Source organism: Pelmatolapia mariae, linkage group LG1, assembly GCF_036321145.2.
Source record: "Pelmatolapia mariae isolate MD_Pm_ZW linkage group LG1, Pm_UMD_F_2, whole genome shotgun sequence".
NCBI classification, from domain to species: domain Eukaryota; kingdom Metazoa; phylum Chordata; class Actinopteri; order Cichliformes; family Cichlidae; genus Pelmatolapia; species Pelmatolapia mariae.
In genome coordinates, this window is record NC_086227.1 from 13,372,777 (window position 1) to 13,380,554 (window position 7,778).

The window sequence follows — 7,778 nt, forward strand, 5'->3', positions numbered from 1 at the left end:
TCACAAACAGACTGAAACTGAATCTTTTGTTTATTTACAGAGTAAATGTGATATTATGTTGTACAAAGGACACGCCACCATGTCTGTCTTCTTCAGTTTGCCAGAGTAATATGAAGAGTGATATCTTCTTCCTCTATTTCCGTTTCTTTTCTTTGCTCTGCATCAGATCATACAGCATCGTTTACGCAAAACAAGAGGTCTGCAGAGCAGGATATTCGGTAAGATGCGAGAATGGCTAATGTTCGCTACATTTCAATTATCCTGAGTGAGTCACTGCGAGTGGCCCTCTACTACATTCTGCTAGTCTGCGTGGGCGAATATATCTGAGTGTGTCAGACTCAGCTGATGCTGGCTTATGAATTTAGCCAACGCCATTGCACCACAATGAGGGGAAGTACTTTTTAATGCAGTAGGGAAATGGTCATTAGTTTGGCAGCTTCATCATCATTAGGAGTCTTAAATAGGTCAGCCGCTGACTTCAGGAGGGTGAACATGCTCTCGTTCACAAGAGAAAAAGGGAGACTTGGTCTGTGTATTCATTAAACCCTGCGGTCTATGAATATTCATATGCATTAAAGTGAAACTGAATTTGTTAATTAAACTTGTGATAGCAGTTTAATATGTAGACATGCAGCACTTTTTATTTTCAACGTCATTCAAAACAAAGTTGCCAACAATGTATAGCAGTTTGTGCCCAGACATTTGTAACCTGCAGCTTGCTCCTTCATGACAAAGTAGCATCGGGCAGCTACAGTGTAAAACTTATACCCCTCAGGAATATACTATGCTGTGCTCCCAGAGTGAGCAAACATGCATTCACACACACCAGCCACAGCTTTATTTCACTCCACCTGTTTGATAGTGCTCACACAGTGGCTCATATTGTGATTTTTCTTTCAGGCCTGAATTGGACTATTTATGGCCTGAACAATAATGGAGACAAAATATGGATTACATAGAAATTCATCATACACTGCAAATGAGCGTGCAGCAATGTGCATATAAATATGTATTTTCCTCAGCCATGGGGATAAACAGGCCTGTATATTTAGAAAAATATGCTTATTATTATTCAGGCATGAGATTCATCTCAGGGTGCTTCACCCAGATGAAAGCAGTGTTCTTTGATGTTCAGAGTTAAGCTAAGAGTCATTGTTTTATGTTTTTGACCATGAATATCTGTAATTCACGGTATGCCAATTGTGCATTTAGCTTTATATTCTAAAGGTTGATGTTTAGAGCTTTTCCAGTATACGGAAGAACAATAAGCAGAGCAGAAGAGAGAAAAAGCATCCAGTCAAATCTTTGTTTTATTTTGGTGAATGTTAGAATATTAAGTGAGCGCTGAGAAAGTCTCATATTAAATCACTACTTTTTAAGTTAAACAGTAAAATAATAGTTTGCAACCTTTTCCAGCATGCCTTCCAAAGACGGAATATTTTTCCAACTATATATTAATAGTCCTCTTCACGTTCTGTTGGTAAATTAATTCCACTTACTCAGTGCTGTTGTTTTCTATGCTCTTTTCAATCTTTTAGTATTCACCATTTTCTTCCTAAAAAAACAAAACTAAAAAAAAGTTTGGACATTTCTAACCAACTTGAAATTCAATATTTGGTATGACCACCTTTATCCTTGAACACAGCCTGAACCCTTGTAGGGAGGCTTTCTTGTCATTTATTGAAGAAGTCTTAAAGAAAAGTTCTCCAGGCTTCTTGAAGCTTTCACAGCTCTTCTTTGGATGTTGGCTTTCTGTTCCGTTCTCTGTCAAGATGACCTGTCACCACTCCATAAGACCTGTTGTCACTCATTTTCAGTCCCGTTCTTGTGTAATTTGGCATATTTCAGACTTCTCCCTGTTTCCTTTCCCTAATAATGGCTTCTTGACAGCCACCCTTCCACTGCGACCATTTCTGATGAGGCTTCAGTGAACACTAGATGCATCAGCTGAAGGGTAACGTGTGTCTCTCAGGTCCTGTGTCAGGTCTTTGCTGGATTTATTTCTTAAAGACTTCAAGATACTGCTCATCTGCTATAGACACTTTTTGTAGGCCTACCCCTTCTTCTTTTGTCCTTGTGTCCTTCTGTGACAGGCTGTTTGCAAGAAAGTGCCTAAAGATACAATTTAAAATTGTTCTATGTTGTTTGTTGTATGCAGACACAACACCGATTCATCCCCGGATTTAGGTCCCTTTTTATGCTTAAATGATTTATAACTCAGCATTAAGTGGCTTAAAAAGAGGTGGCTCAAGACTTTTGCAGAGTACTGTAAATTGTGGATATCAGCGTGTGTTGATATATATATATATATATATATATATATATATATATACATATATATTAGGGGTGCAACGATACACAAAATTCACGGTTCGGTTCGGTTCGATTTGTCTAAATGACTCGGGTAAAGTTTGTAGCATGCGTGCTTGTTGTTTTTGTCTGCTTCCACTTGTCTTTGCACTAGGATGATGTCAGCGTAAATGTGCAGCCATATTCATTGTGTTCCCACTAGTGCTGTCAGCGTTAATCTCGTTAAAATGGCATTAACGCCATAACGCGGCAAATCTCCGTTAACAAGTTACCGCGGATCGCCCCGTGCGTGGGGCTGGACGGCGTCAACACGTTAACAAGCTAACTGCGCTAAGCACTAGTTCTCACCAATTGAGCATTGCGTGGCACATCCGACATACTTTTTACTTTTGTCCATGACGCGCTTACCATCAGGGTCATACTTCACATGAAAACCAAAATAGTTCCAAACGCCAGATCTGAATTAGGGTGGGGGAGGTTCAATTTGCCATGTTGCAACTAGCTTAACTTCTGTCTCGCTAGCTTGCGCTGCGCTCAGTGGATCTACACTCGACAGTGCAGCCTAGGCGGATAAGTTGAACGCAGATCCACTGAGCTCTCAACACAGACAGCATCGTCAGAAGAAAAGTTGATAAAATAAATTAAAAATTTTGTATTGTTCGATACATATGCATACCGAACCGAAAGCACTGTATCGAACGGTTCAATATCGATACGAGTGTTGTTGCACCCCTAATATATATATATATATGTATATATATATATATATATATATATATATATATATATATATATATATATATATATACATATATATATGTGTGTGTATGTATTTGACAGAAGAGGCAGCATATACCGTATGGATGCACACATGCAGAGACAGGAAAAGCTGACCTTGTGGTTTTAGTTTCAAGGACACTGCCATCGATCTTCTGGTGAAGGGGGGTCACTCTGCAGGTGTATACTGGATTAGTCTGAGAGGGCTGGGAAGGGAAAAAATACAGCTTTAGCATTTGTGTGTGTGTGTGTGTGTGTGTGTGTGTGTGTGTGTGTGTGTGTGTGTGTGTGTGTGTGTGTGTGTGTGTGCGTGTATGGTGTGGCTACATATATATGTACAGTACAGCCTCTTTGTTCCATCAAAAGTCTTTGTCTTCGTTACAGAAGAGAATTTGAGACCTTATTACACGAGAGTGCACACTTGGGACACACACAGACCTACTTCAGCACAAATTACCTAATGAACATAAATATGCAGAAGTCTTGTGGTGCAGTATCTGCTTTTGATATTAGTGTTGCCTTCGGGGGCAAAGAGAATCTCCCTTTGTTTGAGCAATAGGACATTTCCTCATGTAAAATGCAGCAGAGGAGAATATTGAGCAGTAGCATTTCTTCTGTCACAGAACAAACAGTAAGTCGGCGAGCATTGATTACATATCACTTCATCAAAGTGTTTATGATAGAAAACAGTTGCAGTGCAGGGTGTGGCATCACACTTCAATTTGTCGTCTAGAAGAATACAGTGTGGTAAGCGAATGTCACTTTGCCCCGCTGGCTGCGGAGCTGGCAAGTAGTGGCTCGGGGCAAACTCTTTGAAATATCTCTCTGTGACAGTGCAAACCTTCACCTCAGCTCAGATCTGCCTAAATGATTTTAGCTGTAGGTGAGAAATCCCAGCTTTTGATTTAGCAAGGGAGCATGCAAGTAAAGATTTCCCAGTGGAGGGCAAGTTCACAGATATATATCCAGAGAGGTAAATGTCTAGCTCATTTCCAATTATGGTTTAACGAGACGGATTGAGGTCAGAGCCAGAGAGCACGGCCACGGGAACCAGCCGTGAGATATACTTGTGGGAGTGCCAAGGGGGAAAAGGGGGCACAAGGGGTGGTGAGAAAAATTGGAAGTCCTAGCACGCCACCCTGAGTGAGAGGAATGATTTTTCTCTCTTTTGCCCTCCCTTTCTTTCATATACGCACTCAAGGAGCAGTCGGAGGCAGGGGCCTGAGATGGTGCCAGCCGCCCATAAAGGCTCCAGTGATTCTGTGTGGAGAATTAACCTAGCAACCAAAGAGAGAAAGTGAAGCAGCCGGCTCCTTTCTCTGAGGTCCACTTTAAGACTGTGTTTCAGGAGAATATTGTCCTCTATGATAACTCCTCCAGCACAATGCATTATTTCAAAGGGGCTTGGCAGAAACTGCTCTCAAGTCAGTCGAAAGTCAATGATATGGAGAGGAGGGAGGTGACAGCGTAGTTCAGACTGACAGCTCAGTGACTAACTGAGAGAGGTGTCACTGCCACTCTTTTCGAAAGGCTGACTGTTGTCTTAGCTTGTTTGTTCGCTCGCTCTTTTCACCGTGGCTTCCTGCAGACAAGGCCCGAGAAAGCCTCAGTCCTGCTACAAATCCCTGTTTAAACATCTTGTAATAGTTTGGGATTCTACCTCGAAACAAACATGCATCTTTGTTTCTCAGCAGATGTAATCCCTGCGGTGGGGTTCTAATTGAGAAATGCATAAAAGATTAAACACCTACAAGTTTAAAGGATTTACAAGCCATACAAGTAAGTACCATTAACACATACGAGGAGAGCTGTGGTCACACGCTTTCTTTGAACAGATGCTTATGAAAGCATCAGTAGTAGCAGCTGTAAAAGCAAACTTTTTTTTTACCATGATTTGAAATCTGTCACCTAACGCACACAACAGCTGGGTTTATGGCGTGATATTGCACAGCACGTCGCCTCTTTATTAAAAAAAAAACTTTTACAAAGAAAATATATTGTTCAGTTTGCAAGCTGCACTTGCAGCAGGTGTTTAGCTGGTAATCTCATTGTCAATATAGTAACTCCTTTATTTGATCTGCCAGTCATATGGAAAGCAGGGCCTGTATTTGGGCTTCAAATTTCCCCTACTGTATTTTTTCTTCACCTTGCCAAATGGAATGGAAAATGGAGAAGATACAAAAGTGCTTCGAGGACAAAAGATATATCTTTGCAAAGGTCAGGGTGTTTGTTCCTCGAAGATATTGCTCATGATTTTGCATACGGTCGTCTGGGACAGAGTCATGTGTATGTGTGAGCAATTGTGCATGTGTGCATGTGTATGCCTGTAGGTGAGGGAATATGTGTGCACATAAAGCATGTTCGTCTTCAAGAGAGTGTGTTTCTTCAAGGCCTGCTGCTTGTATCAGTTTACGACAGCCCCGGAGCTAATGCGATTCAGAGCAGAGAATAAGGCTGTGCATTTTAACAGCTTGGCCAGTGGCGCACAGCGGCCAGCAAAGCGCGAAGGAGCAACAGTAGCCGAGCTATATGTCTGTGCCAGATAGTCTACCAGGGCTGCTTAGTAAGGAGCTGCAGTTCCAGCCTGTCTCTCCAAGGGACCAGGCCAGGCTGAGAGATGAGGAAACAATCTGAGAGGGAACAGAAAATCATTCACCTGTTTATATCTAGTAGCTCACAGGTTGCTTTCTGCTCCAATCTCCTTTGCTTTTCGTCCTTCCCCCAATTCCATACTTCCTTGCAAGCTCACCCATCACTCCAGCTGTCAGTGTGTGTGTGTGTGTGCATGTGTGTATCCATGCATGTATGCTCGTAAATCACCAGGAAAGCTACTATCTTGAGTAAAACCATTTTATCCATCAGGGAGTAGAGACAATTCTGCATGATCTACATGTGTGCAACCTTCGACACGCACGTACACATAAATGCAAAAAGGACACTGCGTGACAGACACCTCACACAGCACAAAGTCACATGATAGACAGTCGGGGTAATTAATGTAGACAAAAGGACAGATATTTTCAGTCAGGACAAACCATGTGAGAGCAGGGGAATGGGAAGTTGTACATCATGTCTGAACAGTGTCTGTCAGTCTAAACCTGTATGTTGGACACTAAATACAAACCTACTCAGGGCTTACATTTTCCCACCATACAGCCAGAATTGGATGGACTAATCGTGATACTGTGATGTATTAACGCAATGAAATTGCTTATATTGTCCTTACAGTAGTAGTTGAAGATGTACTCAGATTACCCTTTACTTGTACTAGAGATATAAGTGCTGTTCAGTCCACCCCAGCTGGTCATGGCAGACGGCTGCCCCTGCCTGAACAGTAGTTTTGCCGAGCTTTCTTTCTTTCAAAAGGGAGTTTTTCCTTCCCACTGTCCCCAGGTGCCTGCTCACAGAGGGTCGTCTGATTGTTGGGGTTTCTCTCTATTATTGCGGGGTCTTCACATTACAATATTACTGTATGTGCCTCAAGGTGACTGTTGTGATTTAGCACAATATATGTGAATAAGCTGGAATAACACAAGCAGGTTGTGCATTTAAAACAAATTCTGAACACATTTTAATGACCACTAAATGATTTTTACTTTCCACAATAATTAGTTAACACAACAAAACACAGCTTTCAGCTTTATGTTTATTTTAAAACTATTTTTGCAGACCTCTAATGTAAAGGTGGCTGTTGCTAAAGCACTTTGGGCCAACTTGTGTTGTTTCAATGTGACATACAGTAGTGCATTTCCAAAAAACATTCAGTGGGCTACATAACTCAGGTAGAGAATAGAAACAAACGATCAGTCCTTTTGTACAAATATTGATCCAAACCAGCATTTAGATCAAGACATCCACATTTATTACTCACAAGGGGTCACCACAGAATGTAGCTCCACATGTTGTATCTGGCAGATTTTTAACCCATGTGTCCTTTCTGATGCAGCCCCAAAAGGATTTGTGTCGCTTCTTAGGATTGAACCAGGGATCCTTTTCTTGTTTGGCAGTTGTGGGAAACACTACAGTACAGACCCATTTGACTATGTTTGGATATTTGGATAATGTTTACTGGAAAAATGTTTCTAGGTGTGTCTGTGACATATTCAACCACTTTGTCTATCCAAATAAATGTAGTCCATTATCAAAAGAAACTCACTTATTTATTATTTATTTGGTTCTCACAATAATAAAGCTTTATTCAAGTATTTTTTCATGGAATAAATCAGCTGAAACAGACTACCTCACATTGCAACGTCATTACCTTATTGGCCTCATAAACTGCACTGACAGTAAAAATTGTACAGGTCTAGCTTAAATGTTTAAACACCATTTCAACACAAGTGAAAGTTGCCATATTTGCTACTAGAAATACATAGCAAGTTTTCTCAAATTTAAATACTAAAGCAAACTTGGATATAAGTAAAATGTACCTGCACTTGATTGCCACTCTACCTTCAAATCTGCACCAATGGTACTGCCAGATTAAAAAGAATGGTACTTTATACATTATTTTAATGTTGCACAGTGAAACAAACTTTATTTTTTTTTAAAGCTGCAGTGAAAAAGGAAGCACATAATAAGAGAAGGGATAGAGAAGAGGACGGAAAAGTGTGTAGGAGAAGATTGCACAATAAAAGAACGATTAGGCACAGCAGATCAGAAAAAAGGGTTGAGAGTACATTGCAGCAGGG